This window comes from Rhineura floridana, chromosome 2, assembly GCF_030035675.1.
Source record: "Rhineura floridana isolate rRhiFlo1 chromosome 2, rRhiFlo1.hap2, whole genome shotgun sequence".
In the NCBI taxonomy this organism is placed as follows: Eukaryota; Metazoa; Chordata; class Lepidosauria; order Squamata; family Rhineuridae; genus Rhineura; species Rhineura floridana.
In genome coordinates, this window is record NC_084481.1 from 155,050,799 (window position 1) to 155,078,264 (window position 27,466).

The following is a 27,466-nucleotide window of genomic DNA, read 5'->3' on the forward strand; positions in this document are numbered from 1 at the left end:
GAGTACATGTACTCTTTTTGAGATGGTGCAACAGCATACTCTTACTTTTCACTTATCGAAGCCAAATGTACTCTTTTTGAAATGACAAAATGATGGTAACCCTAGTTGTAAACCTGTATCTGGGCTGCATCGCTGCAGGCGGCAAGTGGGAGCTTGCATAATGAAATGTTCCCCCTTACCAAAAAAAGCTGCACCTAGAAAATGAGGAGTGGGGCAGGCTAAAACCCTTCCCCCTGAAATGCTCATTTTCTTCATGGAAGAAACTGTCCTTCAGGGAGGATCTTCCAATCATTTGAGTCCACCTGCAACTCTTGGGGTCTGATTGGATTAAGCCACAGGAGCAGGCAAATTCTAAGAACTGGGTGTGTGTGTCTTGACTATAAATATGAGCTGGCTGTAGGTATGTCTTTTTTAAAAAAATCATTTTGACTTATGGGAGCAGCAGTCATCTCCCCGCCACCACCCTCAGCTCTCATGATATAGCACAGTCCCCTGAGGACAACTGGTTTCATTGCCCTTCCCTCTTTTCTGGGAATTGTAGTTCTAGGGGTAGGGAGAAATAGATTTCTAACAGAGAATTCTCAGCACCTCACTAAACCACAATTCCTGGGATTTTCTGAAGAAAACCATGGCAGTTCAAATGTGCTAAAATCATTTTGCAGTGTGCTGATCTGCCCAACATTTCAGGAAGATAGGAATAATTAATTGCTTTAATGGGATTGGTTGATTGCATATTTTAATTATGGGAATTTATATTTTAATGTTTTAATGGGATTGTTTTATTCTGTAATTTAATTATGGTGCATTTTTAATTATGGAGTATTTTAATAATGTGGAATTGGTTTTTATATTTTGTAAACCATTTTGAAGCCTATTTTAGCATTAAGTGTTATGTAAAAGAAATCATCATCATTATCATCACAACAACAGCAACATTCATCAAGTCATAGTGCTAAGGAACATTATGGTAAGATTATAATATTGTTTTAACATAGGTACAATAATGCTAGAGGTGGAATGCAAATCAGAATAGGCCACCAGAATTGGAATAGACTGTATAAACTGGAACAGATTGTGCAAAAGTGGTGTTGTGTAGCCAAGAAGTTGCAGCTAGTCAGATACAAGAGCTATTTGAACCCCATTTGCTGTGCTTTCTCCAGCAGATGCTCACTCTTGCCTGTTCTGCTGCCCTTAGCAACTCTCCTACTTCACCCACCCACCCCAATTCCCTGCTCCCAGTCACGTAATGTCCCCTGAGATTGTGGGACTTGTTCTCTTTCAAGTTCAGCCACAGGCTGTAAAGCAGTTTCTTGCACTTCCAGGAGAAAGCAAAGGTCCCTTGCTTAGAATCGATCCTTGCTCTTGACAGAGCTTTTGAAGATCTCTGTCCTTTGAGGAGGACATGCTACTGTCTCTGTGGGTGCTTGACTTGCAATCAATTGCTGAGTGCCACACACTTCGAGGTCAGAGGCATTAGACTGAGCAGTTCTGCCCGCAGGCAGGGCCCTTGTCTCTTGAAAACAACAGAGAAAAGTACTCTTTCGTGTTTGTATCTTCTTGCTACTAATCAAAGGGAGAACAGAACATGGCGGCATAGCAAAACCACAGATTTGACACAATCCTCTTGCAAACCTCCCGTGAAAGGATAGATGTCCAAGAGTATTCATCTGCAATGTCAAAGGTCATAGATACAAAGGGCCTGCTCAAAGCAGACCCACTGAAATTAGTGAACATGAGTTAGTTATGCTTATTCAGTTTAATGGGTCTGCCCTGAGTAGGACAAGCATTGAATACCACTTATTGATTTTAACCAGTCTATATCAAGGGGACCTGATCCAATGGTGTAGTAAGGAAACAATACTGGGGAGTGTGGCTACGGGACTTTTTTCACAGCATCATATGCTGAAGAAGCAGTTGCTAATGTTGCAGATCAGGCCTGGCACATGATCCCTTTACTGGGAAGGCTAGGCTCAGACAGTGACTGGCCCAAGGTCTCCCAGTCAAATTCACAGGTGATCAGGGGTGTGAACTCAGGTCTCCCCCACCAGAGTCAAACCACTGCCCCACCTTTTGCCAGTTCACTGTTTTATTACTGACAGTGGATCCTAATAAATTGGGTATTATGCTGCATACTGCTGTCCTTTGAGGTGTATATAGGGATAAAGTCAGCTGGCATGGCTATGGACTCACTTGGGGATGTAGCTGTGGAGGCTGACATGATAAGCCCCTGTACTTCAAAATTTACCACTACACCACTAGTCATGTTTGCACTTGCATTTGGAAGAAAAGGTTCCACCTGTACCAAGGAAGCTTTTCTTCCAATGCAAATAGCAGGATCAGGATCATAGCAGAGAGAAATGAGTTGAAGCCTCCCCCATCTAAACCTCCACCCCCTCATGGCTTATCATGGTCCCAGTTTGATCACTCCATGCCCCCGTTTACTTTTTTTTTTAAGCCAGTCTCTACGTACTTGAGCAAGTAGATATCAAACCAAACAAGACTTGGAAGTGTCGTTGTGGGTATTAGCATCAAATCTAACCCTGAGATGGGCTAGTGTGATGATACTGAGGGATTGTAAGAACTTGAGAGCATTACAGTGAGCAATTGTAGTGCTACCATGGGCCATCAGCTGCAAGGATTCATTAAAGGAGGCTCGGGACATCAGCTGAAGAATGTCCTGCAGAAGACAATTACATTATTGTACAGTGGAATTAAAGCGAAGGCAACAGCAGTGATCCACCACACCACATTAAAGGATGCCATTTGATACGGTCCCACAGCCAAGGCTGAGTTACAGGGTCAAGATGAATAGTCTGGAAGAACAGTGTGGGTGATTAATGATAATAATCCTCTGCTATTCTATACTGCCGCTTCTTGTAGAGCCTAAAACCTATGTGTGTAATAATAATAACATAACATAAGTAATCCCTTACATCAGACACTTCAATACTCCTGCTTCATGGAATAATCTGGCTGGTTGCTAATGGAAACAGGATGCTGGGATTGATGGACCTTCTTATTTCTTCTTATTTCAGTGTTCTTCTTATTTCAGTGATGGGGAACCTTGGGCCCTCTAGAGTTATGTTGGATCTCAACTCCCATCACCCCAGCTGGCATGGCCAACGGCCAGGGATGATGGGAGCATGAAAGTTGTAGTCCATCAGCAGCTGGAGGGCACCACATTGGTTACTCCCTTTTTTTCTGCATGTACAAGCAGCTGTGGCATCTGTGCTGTCATTGCACATGACAGTCTGTGTATGTCTTGCATAGTCCACACACAATTCAGCCTAGATATGGGCTCTACATAATAACAATGATATATAGCAATGTCCTGTGTGAAGTAGCTTCTCAATGGTGCTTTTGGGGTAGTAAGTTAGATCAGCATGGGCACACTGGGAAGTCATGTTAATGGCAGCCCCCAAGCTCTGACCTTTCCCTGGAGGTCTTCCAAAACAATAACATGGAGGGTTATATTTGTGCAAATACTTGGCTTTAAGGAGGGAATGATTTTAAATGGTCATTGTATTTTCAGTGCTGTTACCCACTGAGCATAGGGCTAAGGAAGGGGGATACATTTGATTCTGTTCTCACTTAAATTGAACTTACCACATTCACACTTTTCTAAACAACGTTTTCTAAACATGAACCAAAACACAGCCGTCCTTCAAAATTTGCACCTCTCCTAATTTTGCAATGCAGTTCTCCAGCCAAGCAATTTATACAAAAATGCATATACTAGGGTAAATGTACATATAAATACATATATTAGTGAAAATAACATACAAAAACACATTATATTAGGGAATATTGCTTTGCAAAAATGTGCATATTAGAAAAAACTGCATAGAAAATGTCTATAATAGGAATTCCCCCTGAAATGCTGATGAATTTTCATGAGGACTTTTTTTTAAAAAAAATCGCAAAGTGATGTGGAAATGTGAACTGCACTTAAATTTGGAAAAATGGGAAATGGAGAGAAACCAACATTGACATTATCCACCCATCCCTAGATAGAGCAGATCAGAACTTTTCAACATATCACCATGTCATACCATGCAAAGCTGAGAATAGGCTAGTCAACATGTACGGCTTTATTCAACTAACCCACTTTGCTAGCGGAAGCCAGCACAAGGATTTCTGCTAGTGCAACAGGACCTTCGCCCCTCTCTCCCCCCATGCCCTCCCTAAATCTGCTCCAGAAGGTCGGGAGAGGGGAGATCTTTCCACTGGGCAAGCAAAAATGCTTGCACACTGACAGAATGATCTCCTTAGCACTATGTTGAATACAAGCAATAATTGGCAAGTTGAGATATGAAAACTACTTTCCTCTCCTCTTGATATTATCACTGTGACAGAGTGCTGGTAAAAAAAAAAACCAGATGGAAAGAAGGGAAAGATAGGTGTGTGGGTTTTTTCCCTCCTATAAATACATGATGAATGAATATACAAATGCGGCATATGGAAAGGTCTACCTTTCACACACCCTCAGGTTCACACAAAGGACCCATAAGAAGAATCCTATTTATGCTTCTATTTGAATTTAAGAAGATTGATCACAGGCTTGCACTGAAGCCCTGTTCCAGCCTGTTCAGTCTCTCTCCTCCACGCAAAGGAGCATTATAAATCAGAAACTCCTTTGGTGCTTGCCAAGGAATGCAGGGAGAGAGGCAGTTTTGCCTGCTGCTGTCTTCAGGGCACCTGCTATTTGTATCATTTCTAACGAGCTTCCTGTGTGGAGTGAGTGGGCGGTTCTTGTTCTTGCAATAATCCATGTTTCCCAACAGGAGAGAGACAAGTGCAAAGCCTGTCTTAAAAGCCGCATGGAGGATAAACAAACAGCCCTCTGCCTCTTCCTTCTTGCTGTGAAGAGGGCTGCCTGCAGTACAGCTAAACAGAGAAAAATGAGACTCATAGACCTGGTGGGCCCAAATGGTGCTGCTGTTGGCAGTACACACCAGAACCCTGTTGAAATGGCAAGCGGACAGCTCGTCCACCTTCCAGGCCCCCCCACAGCCCATCCTTCCAGGCCTGCGCACAATGATTCAGAAAGTTATGGTGAGAGGGTGCCGTGCTACATTCATGTACCTGTCATTGTATAGTCTCCCTGGCTCTGCTGTTGCTTAATGGCCACTTGAGGAATACAATCAGGCATGTATTTTTACACCACCAGTTCAGCAGGCTTTGGTTCACACATAGCAAGGCATTTTTATACTTGGCAGCAGTGCTTAATCTATGAAATGACATCAGAGAGGCAAAGGCCCGGGTGGGGGGACAGAAAAACTGGGAGGAAACTGGGGGAGTGGTCCCCCCCCAAAAAATCCAGTTTTTTTCTGGACCTTCACATTTCTAATAGCAACTAAATCTGTTAGGGAAGAAAGAGGAGGATTGTCACATCATTATTCCCAGGACCAACTGGGGAAACAATTACATTGCTGATCTTTGGCACTGCAGTTGGAAAAAGAGTGCCTGTACTCAGCCCAGGCATGCCCTCCAAATGTCTTTCTCCATCCTGTGAAATCCTCACAACAACCCTGTGAGGTAGGTTCGGCTGGAAGAAAGAGTGAGAGATACTGGGAGAAAGTCTACCAGGAAGCTTTATGGCTGAGAGTTTTGTTTCAACTTGGCCTGAGTCTGATTCTCTAACCATCGTACATACCACACAACTGAAAAAAGCTAGAGATAATAGGCTATGATTGAAAACATCATGGACTAGAATTAGCAGAAAATCAATACTCTGCCTCTCAAACTGATATAGGTAGTACATTTCTTCTGATAATATTTTTCTAAGTAACAAGCCATGGGCAGGTGCTATAGAGGTACACTGTTCAGTGGTAAAAGCATAAAGTCTCTGCACCTGAAACTCTTGGTTCACCTAGAAGTCAGAGTTGAGCCATGGAGCTTAGTGGTGACCTGCTATGCAAAGATGACTACTAATGCTACAGAAGTCACAGTCCCTCAGTCAAGGACCAGTCATTGTCTGGGTTCACACATAACACTACACAGTCAAGGTCAGTAGCTCTTATTTGCTTATATATCACATTTATATCCCATCTGTCACCCAAAGAGCCCAAGGCGGTATACACAGTTCCTCCCTCTCTATTATCCACACAACAACCCTGTGAGGTAGGTTAGGCTGAGAGACTGTGCCTGGCCCACGGTCACTAAATGAGCTTCATAGCCAAGTGGAGTTTTGAACTCTGATCTCTCAGATCCTAGTCCAACACTCTAATCACTACACCACACTGGCTCGAGTCTGCCCTTTGTATCTCATGCCATTATGTTGCATCAGGAATGCTGTTCTGTCAGAACTGGTGTTTCCTTCTGTAGCTATGCCCCAATTCTGTTACTATAGCAAGCTACGTCACATTTTATATGTGTGTTAATTGCCACATATTGCATGGCCAGAAACATACAGGTGCAGTATACATGATTTTATGAGCACATATAGAATGTTCTGAAAATGCACATACACACATAGGACAAAAGTAATGTATAGCTGTAAAGAGATTTACCATCCCATAGATATTATGGACCAAATGAAGATGCAGCAAAAGAATGAGTTCTCTCCGTGCTGGCCTCAGTCACCTTTCCTGGTGGTAAAAGAAACCCCGACAGAGTTCTCCTGCCTATGCAGGGAAAGCAGGTGAGGACAGGGTGCCCTTGATGGTGAGCCCTGGATAATTCCTGCTACAGAGCTTGCCTTCCGCCTGAGGCAAGGTTAATGGGCTGACATGGCAGGATGAAAGCAATATCTCAACCTTGACAGGCCTTTGGGGGCAGAAGCTGATGAGGAAAGGGAGGGGTGGTGATAATCAGATTTCTTGCTCCAAAGGCTTGCACTCAAATCCCAACCCCATCTATTCTCTGCCTCCCCATTCCTTGGCAAAACACCCATCTCCTTCCTTACCCTTACCCTTCCTTACCTCAGCTGGCAGCCTTGCCTGAGATACTTCCTTGGTTTTTGCTGCCTCCAGATCTATTGTGTATTTTTAACCCCATTCACACATTCAGTGCATGTGTGCACATATCTGTGTGGTGATTCTGAATCATGTCCATCGCTGCTTCTCCCACTCTATGTGTTCTTCTGAAGGTCTGAACAGGAGCCTATATGTGGAAACTGTACATTAATACACACGTGCAGGACAGGCTTTAGAGGTGGGCAAGTTGGGGGGTGCCCAGGGCACTTAGCTGAAGGGGGCACCAAGTTGATCTCAGTGGCTGTGTTTTTTTAATGTGCTGTCTGCAGTGAGCTAGGGTGGCAAAATGCTTGTCAGTTCAGTGTCGTAGCCTTGACTGGTCACTTTTTTTTGTCCCATCATGTTGGCACTGTTATCATAACCTTGACCACAGCAGTCCTGCAAGACTACTACTCCAACAGAGGGACTACTTCTTGTAACTGAGGAGGGAGTGTTGAAGCTCAGGGAGAAGAGCTTGCAGCATGAGCCATTTTGTGTGTGTGCTGAACATAATAATGAATATAGGCCTACAACTCCATGAGAATCATCATTTGAGAGCCATGACAGAGACTTCATTAGGATCCTAAAACTGGAACAGGAGTGTACTCTAAACAGAGCAGCAAATAAGAGGTAGTTTGCTCTGGGCCCTTTTCAAAGACATTGCTGGGCGAAAGCCTGGGAGTAGCAGGATCTGTTATACTCCTATGTTTTACAATCCTGCATAAGCCATACAACTTGGCAACAGGCTGATTGGGGGGGGGGAATTTGCCCCAGGCCCCTATACAGCAAGGGCCCCTCTGCCTCAGAGACCTGTGAGACTGAGCCCCAGGAAGCAGAAAGAAACTCCTCCAGAAGGGGGTTGGAATTTGGAGAAAGTACTCAGAAGAAACACAACCCAGTCCCTATTCCCTTATCCCCTTGTAAGAAAAAATGGAGCACATCTATCATTCTGCTTTATCCCAGAACAAGGAGGAGCTGCAGGTCAGAATTCTCACATTTAGTCCATGCATGCAGTAATTCTCACATGTGGCCCCCAGCTTTGTACAAATATGCATGGGTCCTTGTAGGGAGCAGCATCAGGGCCTTCAACATCACACCTGAATCAGGCCCTCTGGGTGGCCCTGCAAAGCTGACCACGGAGAGGGGGTGCTGAAGGCATTCCTTCTCATCCAGGTTGCTGTTTATCCTAGGGCCAGCATTTGTGGGGTTCCAGTTGTACTAAAGAGAACTCACCCCTCTGCAACTTATACAAGACCTTGGTTCAAATGAGCCCTTACCAATAGGAAGAATGTTTTCCATTAACCCTGTGACTTGATCCCTTGGGAACAAACTACCTTTTATGGGGAATGCATGTGTGCATTTAATGTATCTAGGGGGGAGAGAGAAAGAGAGAGAGTTTTGAAAGCAACAAACAGAACTTCACCCAAACTTGCTCTGGATCCCTATAAGGATTCCGTTAATCACCTAAAAATATGTATATATTATTTGATTAACAAAACAGAGGTTTTTATTGTACTACCAAAACATTTTGGCTTTCACCTTCATCAGCTGCTAACATACAAATGCTGTTACCAAGGTGGCAGGTATAGAGCTTTAAGGATGCAACTGGTTGCTCCACTTTTCCCCCCAACATTGCCGATTTGTGGTTTCTGAAGCGTGTGCATAGGTCAGTCGTAGTTTTTCCTACATATTGGATATGACATCCTGGTCTTTTGCATTCGATGACATAAATTATATTGCAGGGGCTACAGGTGATGTTCTGTTTGATGTAATACGTTCTGCCTGTCCTAGTGCTTTTGAAAGTAGCTGTAAGCCACCTATCAGTAATCCTGGGTCTCATCCTTGTCACTCCAAATGCTGTATCACCTGTGTGTACCTCATGAAGACAGCTGCTGTCAAAAGCAGTAGGATGGGCAGAACATATTACAAGTTGCAAAACATTTCAACACTGAGGACCACAGCCTGTTGAACTTTTCTATATCAGCTATAGAGATGCCAATAGATTCAGCTGCATTAAGAGATAGAACTTTTGGATATACTCTCTGGACACATTGGCACCACATGGCCTTAACCTGGAGGACAGTACAAACATCACTTAGTTTCTGCAAAGGAAGCCCCTCTGAGCATTCCATCCTCAAAGATCTATAACTGCCACCTTGGTAACAGCATTTGTATGTTAGCATCTGATGAAGGCAGAAGCCAAAAAGTTTTGGTACTACAATAAAAACCTCTGTTTTGTTAATCGCAATTACATGTGTGTGTGTGTGTATACACCGAGCTTGGAAAAGTTACTTTTTTGAACTACAACTCCCATCAGCCCAATCCACTGGCCATGCTGTTGTCCTAGCAAAAGTCCACCAACAACAACACTTCACCAAAGCAGCTATTTGTTGCAGGAGGTAATCTGCTCTTGTTGCAACTTCCTTGCTGATACAGAAGTGTTAGCAGTGTTAGAAGTGTTAGAGAACATTATTCATTGGGGCCTTGGCACAAGAGGGAAAGTTACCCCATCCCTACACATTGCAGGCCTGATTTTGATCAGGCCCCAACCCCCATGGCTGCTATTTAAAAAAAAAACCTCAGACATGTCAAATATGTTCATACATTTAGTCTGCAGTCCTATACACACACATATCTGGGGGTAAGTCCCACTGAACTCCATAAAGCTCATCTTTAAGTGGACATACCTAGGATTGTGCAGCTACCATAACTTGTAATTTGGTCCCCAGTCTTCACCCCCATTCATCCTTTAACCTTTCCTTGCCCTTTCCTTGAGAGCCAATGTGGTGTAGTGGTTAAGGTGTTGGACTATGACCTGGAAGACCAGGGTTTGAACCCCACATAGCCATGAAGCTCATGGGTGACCTTGGGCCAATCACTGCCTCTCTAAGTCAGAATTGACTTGAGGGCAGTACATTTACATTTTGCCCTTCCCTTGATGTCCTTTGACTGCTGAGATCTGTTCCTGCCAATATCTTAAACTAGCCTTAGAGAGGAGGAAAGTTGTTCTGGTGATAATAAATGTTCCCAGAGTCATTTAAATTAATCTACTAATTTAAATAATTAATCTTTGTATCATTTTAGTGTGTTTATATAACTGATTTAACTTTTTTAATCTCTCTTTTTATTTTGCCCTTTGTTTGTGTATGTCTTTTTGATGTATATGCAAAAAGCCTGGCTGGCTATTGTGCAATAAACTGGACTACTGGGACTGTAATCTCCTTCAGGCAGGGTTCTCAATCTCTCTCTTTTTCTCTTTTCTTATTCTGATCTGTAAAACACATTGCATTATGTAAACAATAATTTCTCTACTGGGATTCACTTATGTGAATATATACTGAATATATACACATTCCAGTTATGCTACTCAGTACTGCCATCCCTGCCTATGTAGGATGTTCACTGAGATGAACGTATCCTGCCCACTGTCCCAGCATGCTGGATTTTGATTTATTAGCTGGCCAGAGCCTGGTAAATTTAAATAGTGCCTTTCTTTGCATGGAGGGGGTCAGCCATCCGTACGCTGTTGGTTTATTTTGCAGTCCCTGATAATTCGCACACTCCTTAATTAACAGCTCAGAGGATATGGGGTGAGAAAGAGATGTAATGAGTGTTACCTTTGCATATCAAAAGGCAGTGTCATTAACATTACAGCACTCGCTGGAGCTATCAGAATAGAAGAGGGTCACATGTAGAAATACCCCTGGCTCAGATTGACAGCCCAGATGCACACCGGTGACACAGCCTGAGCCTGATGGAATGATGGGGCTGGATAGGTAGGGGGAGAGGGAAAGCAGACCAGAGTGTTTGCAGTTGTGTCAGACCCACAGAAAGACAGACAGAATAGATCAAGGGCATGATATATTTTATTAAACCAACAGGTTACTCAAAGCTGAAAGACTCCTGTGATGTTTTATCAGGCACAAGCATTTCATTGACTGCTCAGAAGCTACAATTATATAACCACTAGGCTGATAAGTGACCAGTTGATAGAACTCATCTCACTAGTCCTTAAACAGCTTCACCGATTCCCAGTCCATTTCTGAGCACTTTCAAAGTGCTGGTGCTTATCTTTAAAGCTCTATATTGTCTAGGTCCTTTCAGTTAGGCTTAGGCCCCATATCAGCACAGAAACTACCTTTGTCATCCTGTATGATGAAGTGTCCTGTGTCAGGAGAGAGACAGGGGGAGTGTGTCCCTGTTAATTCTCCATGATCTCTCAACGGCTTTCAGTACCATCAACTATGGTATTTTCCTGGAGCTGCTGTCGGAGTTAGGGGTGGGAGGTACTGCTTTGCATTGGTTCCAGTCCTACTCAGCTGATCATCTTCAGAGGGTGGTGCTTGGGGAATGTTGTTCGGCTCGGTTGTTTGTTCTATGTTGTTCAGCCCATCAGAATCTTCAGGGTCGGATTCCACAGGTTTAGATTTTATCCCCCATGCTATTTAACATCTACATGAAACCGCTAAGTGGGATCGTCCAGAATGTTGAAGTACGTTGTCAGTAATATGCTAGTGATACACAGCTCTACTTCTCCTTTGCATCTGCAGGTGTGGCAGTGGATGTACTAGATCGATGACTTGCCTCAGTAATGAACTGGATGAGAGCCAGTAAACTAAAACTTAATCCAGATAAGACTGAGGCGCTGTTAGTGGGTAGTGGCCTAGATCAGATGGATGGGATGTGGCCTGCTCTAGATGGGGTCACACTCCCTCTGAAGGTGCAGATACGTAGCTTGGGTGTACTCCTGGATCCTTTGTTGTTACTTGAGGCTCAAGGCCTCGGTGGCACAGAGTGCCTTCCATCACCTTCGGCTAGTAGCCCAGCTGCACCCCTATCTGGACAGGGATAGCCTAACTTCGGTAGTCTATGCTCTGGTAACCTCTAGGTTAGATTACTGCAATGAATTATACATGGGGCTGCCTTTCAAGACAGTTTAGAAACTACAGCTGGTGCCGAATTTGGCAACCAGAGTGCTGACTAGGGTAAGCCGGTCTGAACATATAACACCATTTCTGACATGATCGCACTGGCTACCAGTTTCTGGGCTCAATTCAAAGTGCTGGTTTTGACATATAAAGCCTTATGTGACGCAGGACCCCAATATCTCAAGGATGGCCTCTCCTTATATGAACCAACCAGGACCCTGCAATTGTTATTGGAAGTCCTTCTTCATGTGCCCCTTCCATGGGAGGTTTGGAGGGTGGCAACACGAAAAAACGCCTTTTCAGTAATGGCCCCACAGCTGTGGAATTCTCTCTCCAAGGAGGCATGCCTGGTGCCATTTTTATCAATCTTTAGGCATCAGGTAAAGACCTTCCTCTACACCTAGAGGCCATTGATGACCTCTTTTGGTGAGGTTGGACTGACATGCTTGCCCTTTATTTGTACTGATTATGTTTATTTCAATTAGGTTTTAATTGTCAAGGAGATTTTTTGGTTTTATGGATTCTCTTGTTTTAATTGGTTAAGAACATCGCTTTGGGTCACCTGATGAGAAAAGCGATCCTATCATCATCATCATCATTGTGGTATCTGAGCACCCAAAGGATCACCTATTCCCACGTGAATTGTTCAGAGATCATCCACCACCCCTCCTTTGCCATCACTCTCTTTAGTCTCAGTGGCCCACATTGCCATTTAATCTGATTGGCAGTGGGGGGCCTTGTGATGTTGCTGACAGGAGTCCATTACCATCATGCATTGTTAGACAGCAGCGAGGACAAATGAGATGGAGGATAGTAAGAGCAAAGAAAATGGTATGGACAAGAATAGTACTGAAACAACATGTTTACAGTAAAGGTCAACAATTGCCCAAAACAGGAAGTACTTTTTGGCAGGAAAAATCAGCACACAAAATAAAGCAAGTAGTTCCAGTTTAGGCTGGTTTTAAATTGTTATTTTAAAAGCACTCTGTCCTTTCATGGCTCTGTCCTTTCATATGCCTACAGAGGATTTGCCCTGGCAAAAGACAGAAGCAACAAGCAAAATAAAGGCTGGTCTGCAGCTGCATTTGACAACTACTCCCAGTAGTGATCTTGGAAGGAGAGTCTTTGCTGACTAGCTGCATCCTTGCCATTGGCCCTTCTCGCTGGTGTGAATTACAGGAAATGAAAAAGCTGTTGGTGTGTTTTCCTTTGATGTTTCTGCCTGTCCTGGAGTTACCAGACTGGGAACAAGCTAACAGTGGTCATGGGTCCATTTTGCAATAATCACAGATTGGATGGCAACTGTCTCCCACAAGGGGTTCACAGTAACGCAGTGACAGTGCAGATTTTTCTTGTGCTACTGACACCATATGCTCTTGTAAAATGTTTGCACCCAGAAGGCCTTGCAAATACTATTGTCTGCTCAGGGAGATAAAATGTCCCTTTGGTTCCGTCTCCTTGTAAGGCAACACTGAAAATGCGGGGAATAGGTCCCTCACACAAACAGATGTTTTTGCCTGTTTTTAATTAAATTTCAAAAGCAAGATCTGTTCAGACAAAGAGTTCTTGGCAGTCCATACAGCAAGCCTGGCATGGTCACATCCCCCTGGCTATGGCCTAAGCATTCAAAACCTGCCAACAGGTGTGCCTGCTCAGGATGGAATCAGACTTCAGGTGCAGGACTCAGCCAAGTTCTTCACAGGTTAAGGTTTATGGTGTGGCTCTGCATCTGCTAGTTTTGTGCTGTGAAATCTGGAGTCCAGGCTTAGCTCAAATCCTTGCCTCCTTTCAGTAGTTTCAAAGCCTATGCAGATTCTCCCTGATATTATTTCCCTGCTCTCTTTTTTTTGGTGCTGACAGAATAGCATTCCTTTTGCATCAGGTCTGGTGGCCAGCAGAAAATAAAGGAAGAAGGCTTTGTTCCCTCCTTCCAACAAAGCCGTGCCTATATTAAAGGCCCTGAAAAGCCAATCCTATTGACAGGACCAGAAGTAGGGTGGGGTGAGTGGGACCCTTGCCTCAGATGCCTGATTCAAGAGAACACCAAAATCATGATTAATGGTGTGTGTGTATGCATATAGATTATTTTAAAAAATGTTTTTTATAATGTGTTAGGTAAGATTATTGGTAATGAGCAGTACTGAATGTTTTTGGGGATGGGGTGAGGTACAGCTGCAAGAAAAACAATCACGTCCAAATTTACTAATGAAGTAAACATTTGAAAAATTATGGTTTTTTCATGTTCTTGATTTCATTGCTATTATAATGTTATTGCAGTTGAAATAAATATTTAAATTATATGTACTTGTTTATCATTTTATTCCAACTGTTCATCTTTTTTAAATAATAAAATACATCCAAACCATCTGGAGGTTTTAGGTACGTGTTTTATGTTCTTTTCCCCAAGCACCAAGATCCCTGCCTAGAGCCCTAGTTCTACCCTGTTAAGCATATTAAGATGCCACAACTGTGCCTTTGAGGCCATCCCAAAGAAAGAAGGGAAAAGGCCCAGAAGTCCATGAGGTCAACATTTCCCAACATATAATACTCCTTTGCCCTCTCTTCCCACCACCCCCACCACCCCTCTCTCTCTCTGCTACCCCCTTTCCTCTAATTTTTCCCAACTCATCTCCTATGTGAAATTAGGCCAAAGGCTACAGGTCTGCCCTAGTTCTACAGCATACAAAGTGTCACAGAGGAAAGGATTACCACCCTGGCTTCCCAGTACATTGTCATCAACAGGCCACAGATCTGCCTCTTGCAGAAAATTGTTTCCTACAAGTTCTGGACCTTTTCAGAAACTGAGGCTTGTTTCCAGCTCTAATCTGATGCTGTTTAAAGTTAAACCCTTAGGGTCAAACTAGAAATGAGAATAGTTGTCTTTGAATGGGGGGGGATACCCCGTATTGTTTATGATGCTACTTCTTAGGAATCAAGGAATGAGGCTGTCAAGAATGCCTGGTTCTAAAATGGCTCCGAGACAAAGAAGTTTGGGGGGGAAACATCTTATCTGAGATGGGGCCTCTGAGAGGCATGAGTTTGCTGTTCTCACAGCTGAAGGTAGTTAATTAGGCTACAAGCAAAAACACCTGCTTATCAATGGAGACTGGTATTCAAGGCCATTTGGCCTGGGAAGATTGGAGAGTGCATGACCATTAGGCACAAAACCCCCAGACTATTTCATCATCAGAAAACCCCCTGATTGGCTAATTAATTCCTGGCTGTTGCTGGGCATTTTCCCATTAGTATAGGATTCAAACCTTAGTCTTTGTTCCCCACTGTTCCCTTATGGTTGCTGATGCTATCTGTGTGGGGTTCCATCTTCCATCTGCTATCCAGGTATACATCTCTGGGGAGATGTGGAACCATGAAGCTATTTATAAGTATAGACTAGGCTAGACAGTTTTGTTATTTTATTTTGTGACTGTAACTCTCTGTATTTTACCTAGCCCTCAGGGGTGTGGGTTTTAAGGAACCATTTTGCTGCTGTAATTGTGCACTTATATTTTATTTAATAAAGCTACTTCTTATTTACCAGTGTGGGTTCGTTGCAGGAGGGGATTTGGCTCTGAATCCAGTACCTTGGCCAATTAACCACAGACTGTTGTATATTTGTCTAAGGCTCCACAACAAGGAGTGTAGTTTGGCTCTTGTCTGTTTGAATCCTTGGCAGGTCTATTTCTAGCACTTTGGGTTTCCCCTTGGCCCAGAGTGGGTGACCAGATTAAGGAGTGGTGGCAGTCTACCTACCTTGCAGGGTTGCTGTTGGTTTACTCAGCCCTAGTAAGGGAGGCGGCACAGGTTGTATCTTGCCAGGATCAATTGCCCTGGGTTTGGGAAATTGAGTCCTGGAACTGAACTGGCGACCACAGTTCATGTCAGAGGCTTGTGAATTACATTATGAGATCATCCCCTACTTCCACCACTCCATAATTCACTGTAGCAGACATGTTTGTCTAAACCAGTATCTGCCTCAGTTGTGTCTAAATTAGGGGATAGGGTCCAAATTTTCGAGTGAAAAAGGCATGCAGGTGGAGAATGCTAAGCTTTCCCTCAGTAACTTCTGCCCAGTCCACCTCCCGCAGGTGCTTTTCTCTTCAGCATAATACCAGAAGTGAGCTTGACTGAAAGAAAAACCACTTGGAGGGGAGAGCAACAGGGTGGTAAGTGGGGGCTACAAGCGTACACACGTGTCTCTTTTGCTATAAAAACTGGATCCCCATCGCCCTTGTTCAGTATGTGATGAGTCCAGTCCTAAGTTTAAAAATGGAAGCCTTCTATTGTCACATTTAGTTTAATCCTCAAACCAGAGGTTACTAGTACAAGCCTCTCCAGATTGGCTCCTAGGTCTCTAGTTGTTGTGGTGTTGTTTTTGGCATGGGTCAGAGGAGAAGGCAGAGGCACAGTCTAAATTTATCTCTCTGGGCTTTTTAAATGTTGGCAGGAATGGCAGTGGATGCCAGGGAGGAAAGGGGCCTAGTCACTGTCCCAAGGGTTTGCTTGCCCTAATGAATTTAGCCCATCCTTCTCACCTTGTCAACCATCAGGGATGGGGTACAACTCAATAGGCGAAAATATCATTTGCACAGAGAAGGCTTCAGGTTCAAGTGGCAGGACTGGGAAAGTTCTTTGGGGAAGTCAGAGGAGACCAGGCTTCACCAATCTGTGAGCCAGGGGGAGTTGTAGTCCAAACCATCAGGAGAGCACCAGGTTAGCAAGGGCTGGAGCAGAGTGACCTAGAACAGAGGGATTAATGGAGTGATGACTGAACAAGTTTGGAATTCATATTTGATTCATTTATTGCAGAAAGTCCAGAACTCGCCCCAGAGGCCTCATGCTGCCTTACTGTTTTAGCTGTCCTTCCCACAAGAATTTTGTGAAAACTGCAGCAATCCTGCAACAATTCCTTGCAAACTAGACTGCTGGGGCTAAAAGCATCTTTTTAATGGTGCACTTGAACAGGGCCTTAGCTCTGTGGGCTGTAGATTTTGACAAGGACACATAGCAATACCCTGTCTTAGTAATAACTTTAAATTGTCACCACTTACCAGCTTACGCAGCAAACATTGTTTATTGGGAAATTACAGTTCTTTTATTATTATTTTTAATGTCAGAGAATTTTAATTGCATCTCCTTGGGGAAATGCATCTCCATCTAATTCAGCTCTTAATTAACCCAGCGTACCCCAAAGAGAGTCTATAACCACTTGTAAATTAAATATGAAAAGAATTATTTATCTATGAACAGCCGCCTAATACCTTGGGCTCTGACGCTTATCTTTGCTAATGATGATGGATCAGGAAGAAAAAATGTGAAGGGGAACAAGTGAGTGCATCCTTCTCTTGGCTGTCTCTCTGCAGGGTTTTCTAAACAGGATGTCAACAGGACTTTCACGTAAAATGCAGTGCAAAGAAACAATTAAGGGACAGAGGAATGCTGGTCACATGTCTAAAAGAGGCAGGTCTGGAATCTGCTACCACTAACAGTTTTGGGACATTCAAGATGGATGGTAAGTCATGAACTCCTAATCCCAGCTGCCAAAGTAACTGAGGCCTTGTCTACACATTCAGTAGATTGAAATGCATCATCCTGAGGTGATACAGATTTAAGATTGCAGTTGGGTGGCTTTCCACTTTTGAATGTTCCTACCCATGAAAACCTCCCTGAAAGTTTTTTTTAAACACAGTAGCACATCATGAAGAAAGGTTCTACTCTACCATACTTCCTGTTGCACTAGGTCTCCAAGTGTGTTTTTATCTAGGGAAGTGTTCCTAAATGTGACTTTATACCTGCTGTCTGAAGTGGTACAGTCCATTCTAACACCTCAAGGCTATTACACTTTATTTTTCTGCCCAGATAGGCTAGATCGTAGCCAGAATCCCATCCTTTCCCCTCCTCAATAACCCCTGAATCCTCTATAAGAGCACTTATGACCCTCACTCTTGCCCAAAGAAAGTGGTTTTTTTGTAAGTTATTCCCAGCTGGATAACTTGACTGGGGCAGAGGTGGGGAGGAATCAGTCATGGAATCAGAACAAAGTGCTGAACAGTCACAAAAGCTTTGGTAAACAGCCTCAGGCCTGGCCTGGATTTCTGAGGGCTCCTGCTCCATGCACAAGACAGTATTTTGATTCTAACATATAAGCCCTGCACAATTTCACAGTGTCTCTACTGAGCCTTGATCTATTGCCTAGATCAGGCTTTCCCAACCAGTGTGCCTCCAGATGTTGTTGGACCACAACTCCCATCAGCCTCAGCCAGCATTGCCAATGGTCAGGAAAGATGGGAGTTGTGGTCCAACAACATCTGGAGGCACGCTGGTTGGGAAAGGCTGGCCTAGATGATGCGTAGCTCCAGTTTACCAACCATTTCTTATTTCAGAATTTTGATCATAGCTTCCCTGCTGATGCTCTCTCCGTCCTTTGGCCCTTGCACACAGAAATGTTTGGCAGTACATTTTGGAAGGGTTCTCCATTTGCTCTTCTTCAGACCACACTCTGATCCACATTTCAAAGCGCTCATATTAATCTCACCTTGTGCACACATCTTTGTTCTTGGCTAAATTTATACATTAAAAAGAAGACAGATAGCGGGAAGATATTCATTCTCAAGGGAAATGTAACAACCAAGCAGGAATACAATATCCCCAGTGTAATAACCTGAGCCTTATCTTGTGTTTAGAGAGATAAACCTCAGGACTAGGTCAAGCCCAGAGTCGCTAGTTTGTGTGAAAGCAGAGTCTGCACACTATAATAGGAAATCATTTTGTGTCTGATAGGAGCCAGAGAGAAATGCCAGATGCCTTTCAATGTTCCTTTCCCCAGGGCTCAGTGAGGGAGGTTGGAGACAGAGGATGAGTGTGTATTCCTTTCAGTCTGGTACAGCCCAGAATGGAATCTGATCACAAATCAAAAAAGACTGCCAGGCTGTCTCCCAGCTAGTTCTCACATTACCATCCAATGTGAGAGGCTAGTAAAGTCCTTCCACGTGGCAGCTATGTCTCCACATGGAGGCCATGGATATGAAAGCCATTCATTACCATTCACTACATGCATCACCTGCACTGATGGGGAGTGTTGATATCAGTGCCATGCATTTAGGCTGGTGGCTGGTGCTGGCCTGGTGACTCTGCATAGGGGTGGGCTAATCCAGATGGGGAACAGCTCTTGCGCATAGCAGCTTCCAGTCCACTGTGAGCCTCTGCCTTGCAAAAACCTTTCCAGCAATGTGATCATGCAAGGGCCAGAACATTAGAACTTGCCCTTGTTGTACAAGACTTGCAAACTCATAAAAATAGGAGCACATGAGGGTTAAAAGTAAAACAGTTCTGTTGGTCTGGTGGTCAATTCCCCCATGCAATTAAAACTGTATGAAGGAAACCAGGGACATCAAGGCTGGTTCCACCCACCTTGTCACATCTCCATGCCCAGCCCATCACCCTCCATACTGGATCCCCCCACCCCCATTGCCACCCTAGGCTTCTTTAGGAAGAAGGGCAGGGTATACTTAAATGGATAAATAAATACATTGGAAGGTAAGTGTCCGCAGTGGGGAACAGGGAGCCTCCACAGGTCCAGCAGGTTTCCCACTGCAGATGATCCGCTTCCATATCATGGTGGGTGCAGGGGTCAGTGCCATTCAACTGAGGTTGTATGGGGATTAGTGGCAGGACAACAACATTGATTTTACAAGCACTTATGGTCGCTAAGCTACTTTGAGCTTGGAAGGATAAATGCCATCTATTATGCAATGATATGAAAATCTTAATGCTCTTGCTACATGTGAACATACTTTCTATAAACACCATCTTCATTTGGATACCTATTTGGACATTTGGATGGACCACATCAATCTGTGTGTATAAATTAAGATGGATGTATTGATTCTTATTATATTGTTAATGTGAGCTGATGGGTTGTTGTTGTTTTTCCTTTACTTTGTGTTCTCTCCCTGTCTCTTTTTTGCTGGTTTCTCCCTCCCCCTTCTTTCCCCCCCTTTCTTCAATAAATTTGCAATAAATAATAAATTTTAAAAAGGCACAGTGACGTGACAGAAGAGGTGGGGCCAGCCAACATGCCCCATTCTCCCTCACATGATTCTAACAACATGGGGGAACAGAATGCACAAATAGGACTTGTGATTGGGACCTAACAGGAATGTAAAATCTGCATTCATTTCAGTGTACTTTCCGTTTCTTTTACAAATTCGTATGTATTGCACAAAAAACATGAGAGGGATTCAAATGCGCTTCCTATTGACTGACGAGATAGTACCCTTGGGGAAAATATGGCATGTAAAAAGTGTGGCGGGATAAACTGCAAGGCTGGATATGCATATCTTTCATGTCGGGGATCAGATGTGTCTAAATTTTTTAGATCAGAAATTCTTATTTCAGCTCTTCTTTTTTCTCATTTTATTTTATTATTGCTGTTATAATTTCTTGTACATCTAAGAGCTTTTAGAATGGAGTCCACTTTGAATCTAATCTTGGATGGATATGATATGGGTCGATGGATAGATAGAAGCAAATTAATCCCTGCAGTCCAAGTGTGTTAGGCCTTGCATCGGTCCTAATCCATTTACACAGCTGAGGAATCAGTATAGAACTTGAGTGGGTTTTCCATGGAGATCTATCCAAATCTTAAAGATAGCTGTGTAAGACTATTTGAGGAATTGTTAACATATTTTGTGATCAGAGATAAGCATGAAACTACTTTCCCTGCATAAGTATACTATAAGTATATACTGTTTTCTTTAAATTAAATGTTACATTTTAATGTTTTCCCCAGATGGGCATAGGGTAAGAGTCCCCCTCCACATAGCAATAATGCAATAACATTGGGGAAGCATTGCAGAACAGCTAATAAAGTGGAATGATGCATGGATGATCCAGTATAAATCCACCATTAATACACTATTATTACATCAGTGATATGTTGCAGAATACATCTGCATAAAATAAATAGTGTGGAGGGGCGCTCAGACAGTTACAATTGATCAGTTGTATTGTATCTTACTGTACATCACTTCAATAGCTTTTGATTGTGAAGCCGTTTATAAATCTGCACTTAAATAAATAAAAATAAAAGTGTGTGCAATGGCTGGGAGAGATGGGAGTCTTCTTCCTGACTCCTACAGAGTTGCTTTAGATGCGTTGTTTCCTTCCCTCCCTCTCTTTTCCCCTCTAACGTGACATGGGAATAATGATCCTGATCCAGCTCCAAAGAGAGTTACAAGGCTTAATTCATTAAAGCTTATAATGTTCTTTCAGGCCCTTGAATCAGAGACATTGGAGAAGATGAATGTAGCACAGTAAGTGCTTTCTTTATGGAGATGTATAAAGTAACACTGCTTCAAGCAGTTTGGGTTTTTAAAACAAAACACACAAAAAATCAGTACTGGCTAGTAACATCTCAGGGTTGGTGGAAACTGTCAGGCTCAGCATGGGGAAGAATCCTTTTTGGCTGGCACCATCTTGCAGCTGAAAACAAGAACAAAGACCAGTAGCATATAGCAGAACAGCAGATAAGTAATACCGATTTTCAGGGACTGTGCTCCTAACAAAAGATTAGATGCTGGCAGTAGATCCTGTCACATTTATTATCAGCTCCTATTTGGGCCATCGCTCCTGAGGCCAGAATGGAACCAGCTGGTGGGCTCCAGTCCCGGTTCACAACAAACCACTGGGCATTGCTATCGTGCTGAGCAATTTCCGGTCATGGCAACTGAACTTTCCTTTTCCCCACTGAGATGAGTAGAAGTTGTTCAGCAGCAGCAGGGCTTGATGGAAAGTATGTGAGATCTCCCTGGACCAATAGCTGGGCAATCCTTCAGGGCCAGTTCAGACAATCAGATTGGCATTTTGAGAATGTGGGTTGGATACATTGAAAAGGCTCAATTTGTGATGAAATAGTTGCGCAGCCGTGTCACTGAGCTCACAACTCATCCCACAGTTACTGTATAATAAAATAATAGGGTCTGTTTAACACAGTGTTTAAGTGGATTGACAGGTAGTTTGAAAACATGGATTGAGTTGCAAGCTACCATCAAATAAAGACTTTACCTCATGCTGAATGCTACAAACATTGCACAGGCTCACTGAACCATACTCCTGATGTACTAATCCGGCCATGCAGACTGGATTAGTTCCTTTGACAGCAGCTGAAAGAAAGAAAAGAACAAACTGAACTAACTTTGTCAGTGCTCAACTAAGCCTCATGTACTGATCACCTGGAATGCTACAAAGCCAAGAAATGCAACATTGAGGTCACCCAAGTTGGGCCAGCTTAAGCTTCATCTCCGCTTCCACCCATATATGGCAGGGTGCTCTCCAGTTGCTGTTGGACTACAACTCCCATCATCCCTGGCCCTTGGCCATGGTGGCTGGGGCTGATGGGAGTTCAACAACATCTGAAGGACACCATATTGGCTACACTTGCTATAGGGTAACAAGAGGAGGGAATGCATTGCATCCAGAAATGTGCATAACTATGAACTGCCAGACTGTCATTTCAGCTCTAAGTCTATGCAACTGTACATACAAAACAAAAACTCATAACACTGATTTAAACACATACAATGACACAAACATGAGTTATTAAGAATCCCGGTTCATCAGGGTCTGGGGCTTAGTGAGTACATTTCTAGCTTCTCTGTAGGCCTGACTGTCGCCCCAGTCACTGGGAGCTGAGTGTATGACTAGAAGAGATAACAATCAATTTTTAATATTGCATATTTAAGCAGGCTTAGGCTCCAATCCATCACATCCCCTGGCTTTCCCCAAAATTAATCTTCAATAACTTATTGAGAACTTCAGAAAATTAATATTGCAGCATTTTGCCTCAGGGTTGGTGGGGGCGGGGGAGGCACTTCTTCTTTTCAAATAGGTACATGCACAAGAAACAGAGAAAGACTTGAGCTGAGAATGCCTTTCTGGAAAGCTCTGACAGTTTCCTCTTTCTGAATGCAATCTTTAAAAAGCCACCAGCCAAAACTGTTGGGAGCCAAAACGTCTATCAGTGCCGCACTGCACGATCTTGTCCTGGCACTGCTACCAAAACGGCTAAGATTGTTCATCTAAGCAGGTGAATAAGAGAGCCATATAACAGATGTCATCCCCATGGTCTAAGCAGACACTAATGGGCAGTATAGTGGCCAAATGGTAATGGAGATGGTATGATCACTAATGAGGCCCAGGCTAGGGATAAGTGAGAAATGTGATTCAGTTTGCATCTCAAGCTGAATTTATCAAATTCGCACTTTCCAAAACAATATGAAAACTGAAACACAGCCATCCTCTGAAATTCGCACTTATTCGAATTTTGCAATGCAGTTCATAACCAAACAATATTCACAAACATGCTTATGTTAGGGAAAGTGTGCATATGTGTGAAAATAAAATATAAAATGCATTATATGACAAGAAATTCTTTGCAAAAATGTGTACATTAGTCAAAAGTGCCCACAAAAATGTGTTTTTTAGGAGAAATCTGCACTAAACTGCTGGAGATTTTTTTTAAAAAAACAAATTGCAAATTGCTACAGAAATGTGGAGAACTGAATTTAAGATTGGGAAAATGAGAAACTGAGAGAACTGCAATTGACACATTTTCCCATCCCTAGCCTGGGCAAAATGTATGCCAGCCATCTCATCCAGGAAATGGGTTACAAGTGGAATCCCAGAGACTGGACTTTGGAGAACAAAAGTTTAGCTTACTGGCTTGGAGTTTGCAAAACAGCTGTGAATACATGACTTGAGCTCCTCCGGACAACCTGTTTATAGGACATCAGTTTTGATTTACTTGTGTCACTCAGCTCATTTTGGGAGGTGAATATGCATAGTGAAGGTGATTACCCCAGAAGCTGTAGAATGGAAACAAACTTTGAGCAAGAAAATTCTGGCTCATGGTTTAAGCAGGCTGAATGTCTGCTTTAAGGGCAGAAATGTCTCTGCCTGGACCTAGTGCTGGAACATGAGAACAGAAGGCTTGGCAACTCTTTGGTCGAGCTGAGATCATGTACCAGGGTGAAGCAGATACAAAGATGCATTAGCAGCTTTGGGTGTACCCCGATAAGGCTCAGGAATATGTTACTCCCCAAAAATAATTAATTAAAAACAAAATAAAATAAAACACCTGTTTTTACAGGAATTTGCCCATGATGTCATTTACCAACACACAGCTGAATTTTAGTGAGAAAATATGGGGTTAGAGAAAAGAGTGAATCAGAAGTCAGGAAAATTTGGAGGTGCAGAAGAATCAAAAAGAGACTGTACCTCAGTACTAGAACTGACTTCTTTTTCTTCTTTGCTTAGTTACAGGGCAGAGACACGCTTGAGGTTGTGGTGGCTTCAGTGCATCTCCACCTCCGTTTTCTGAACACAGGGACACACAAAGCTAGTAAAACTCTGCCCCTCCTACCCTAAAAACTTGGTAGCTGCAGCTTGAGTGTGTTTTACCTTGAAGTCAGCTTCACATAGAATTCAAAACGGATTGGCCATCAAGCCTGGTGCCACTCCAAGTGTGTTCAATGAAAACACTTTGCTGTAGGCTCAGGAAGACAACAGTGATTGGCTCAATGCTTTGCTGTGGGCGGTCCTAATCAGCAGTGGGGAAGGGAGATCTGTCCAGCCTTGGGATTCAAAATGCAGCCAGAGAAAATGGTCTGGCTGCTTTTGAGGCAACTAGTGTGTCTGCAGCCATATTTTTGCTTAGCTCCAAGTTTTTCTAATAGAGAGGAAAAGGGATTTCCTACTTTGAACAAGTCGGTCCTTCAGTTTTTGAAGCTGCTCTGGGCCATTTACTCTGAGGGCTCATTCAAACTGACCCTGATAATCCACATTTTCCGTATTCGCTTTGTCATCTGACAGTTCCCACTTTGCCTGAAATTCGCACTTTTCCGATCTGAAAAATACGCTTTTTTTTCACCCGCACATGCAGCGGGAAGACCCGTACATTCTTTTCGCTTTTTCCCAGTTCTGCCTGTAACACCACCCCCTATCAGCCAATTGGTCCGCAAAATATGACGTATGCTCCTTTCCCCCTTTGCACCGAAGCACAATAATGCGCATGCACTTGAACGTAAGAGTGCGAAAGTTTGAATTTCCTGTTGGTTTGGTAGTAGTGGCTGTAATGGAGTTCACCGAGTTTTTGGCTCTTGTACAGCTCCACTTACAGCTATTAAATTTCTGCCTTGTGCAGTTGAGGGCAGCTGGAGCCCAACGGGCACCTGGACAGGGTCGTGTGACACCCCAGAGCCCAGGAACAGCAGGAGCCCCAGCAGCGCCGGAGCCATGCTGAGCTTCCTCGGCTCATGTGGGGGTGGGGGTGGAGGAGGCTACTTCACAGCAGCTGCACTGGCGAAGCTTTGGGATAGAAAGCGCCGCAATGTAGCGAGCTCAGCTTGGCGGGAGGTGGCGGCAGCAGCTACATTTCCCTCCCTTATGGCAACATTGTTCACAAGCGAGGGCTTGGGGGAGGGGGATCTCCATCTCCCCCCCTCGCACCCCCTCCCACCCAGCGCCTAGCAGCCTTTCCTAGCTAGGGAACCTCACGCTGCTGCTGGATCCCTCGATTTTTGGGGGCTGCTGGTAGTGGTGCTGAGTCCAGGGCCTCCCTTCCCCCCTTTTGCACACACACATGCACGCTGGACATATTCTCCAGGAACAATTTGTAACAGAAAGGCATGCAGGGGGAATGAGGTTAGAGCTGCTAAACATCCTTTCCTCTTCGCTTTGAAATGTTCCCTCTGATAAAAGAGAACTGCAAACCACTTATCTGACAATAATTGCTATATTGTTTGCTTGCATTTGCGATATATTGCTAAACCGAATGTATGTGGTTTTGCCTTTTTGCATATTAAATTTTCTGGGGGTAAACACACCTGGCACTTCCACTTATTTCTCATGGAACTGCAAGCAAGTAACGATGTGTCATGTCTAGGAAGGTAGACCACCAGTCTGTATGGTTGCGGGTGCCCGAGATGCTCTAGCAAACCACTTATATGATATTACTTCCAGTACAGTATTGTTGTTTGCTTATTTCTACAGAATGGAAAGGGGGGGTATTGAGGAGCTGCTACTACTTGCTTCTTTTGTAAAGAATGGCAGGAAAGCTGAGAGTTTAACGGGGAGCACCCCCTTCTTACAGAACCAACTTTTCTTGGGGTGGCACAGCAGCTTTGTGACTCTGCATATTTGCACACACCTGCCCAGGTGCATTCTCGATTCAAGTTGTCCTTGTACCTTTCATTCCCCCCCCCAAATGTCTAATAAATCGAATACCACGCAAGAATGCCAGCTGGGACCTCTGGCTCCACTGCAAGGTTCCTGACCCCCAAGCTTTTCTAGAGTGCAGTGCTCGGTGGCGGCTCCCAGCTCCTCCCCATTCTCGCTCTTGCTCTGCCTGCCTCTTGCTCTCTGCGTAGGCGGCGGCAACGTCAGGGAAGAGCTACCGAGAGAGGCTTCCCAGCAGCTTCCCAACCACTTCGGGCAAAACTTGATGCTCCGTTGCCTTCACCCCCCCTCCTTCTCCCTTTCCTTCCCGTGGCCATTTGCAAAGCACTAGCAAAGTGAGCTCCCTGCACCAACCAGCCGCACTTGAGCGAGACCAGCCAGGAAAAGGGGGGCTTTACAAACAACCACAATTGCAGATCTCACCCGGAGCGGCCACCCAGTTCGCAGGCTGGCTAAAAATAAATGGCTGTAGCTGCGCAGTAGAAGTTGCAGAGCCCCCCCAACACCACATCATTGCTCTGATTGGTTCAGTTTTCCCGGGCTTTCCCCGGACATTCGCACACATGCACAAAAGTGGAAATACATGATTGTCTGGGAATGAGTGAAGGGGTATGGGGAAACGCCCATGGACCGCCCACAGCTCTAAAGTCCACAGTAATGCATCCGAGCGCCTTATGGTACAGCGGATGATTCCCAATTTAAAAAAGCATATCGCATTTTTTGCGGTACTGCAAAAACTGATTTAACCACACAAAAATGTGCAAAAACGGACGACGTCATATGGACTACCGAAAATTAATGAATGCACAAAGTGACCATATCGCACGTTATACAGACATCTGGATGAGCCCTGAGCTAACCTTTTTGAGTCTGGATGTTAGGCTCATGAACAGTTTTGAAAAGATAGTTTGATAGTTTTATTTCTTCCAAATTCTTTTTATTTTGATTTTACCTTCTGTTTATCCCCTTGTGAGGCTCAGACTTTGCTATTCCAATTCCAAACATTTTCCCTCTATTTTTACCTGATCTTATTTCCCATTTAGACTATTCTGGATCCTACACACTGGAACCTGGATTCATCTTTCAACTTTCCCCTAGTGCTCAGAAACCAGTTTCTTAGATCCCTGCTTGGATTGGTAGCTATAATTCCCACTTCTTAATCTTAAACTACTGGAAGGCTGGAATCTAGTAAGCTTTTAACTAGTTTGGACTGCTAAAATATTCAGGAAGATGCAATTTAGGGCTTAGTAATATGCATGCTTTATTGGTAGCTGTTTGGTTAGTTGTTTTTATTTGTCAATCTGATACTGTTTTCCATCTACTCATTTCTCTCTTATATTTTGCTCATTT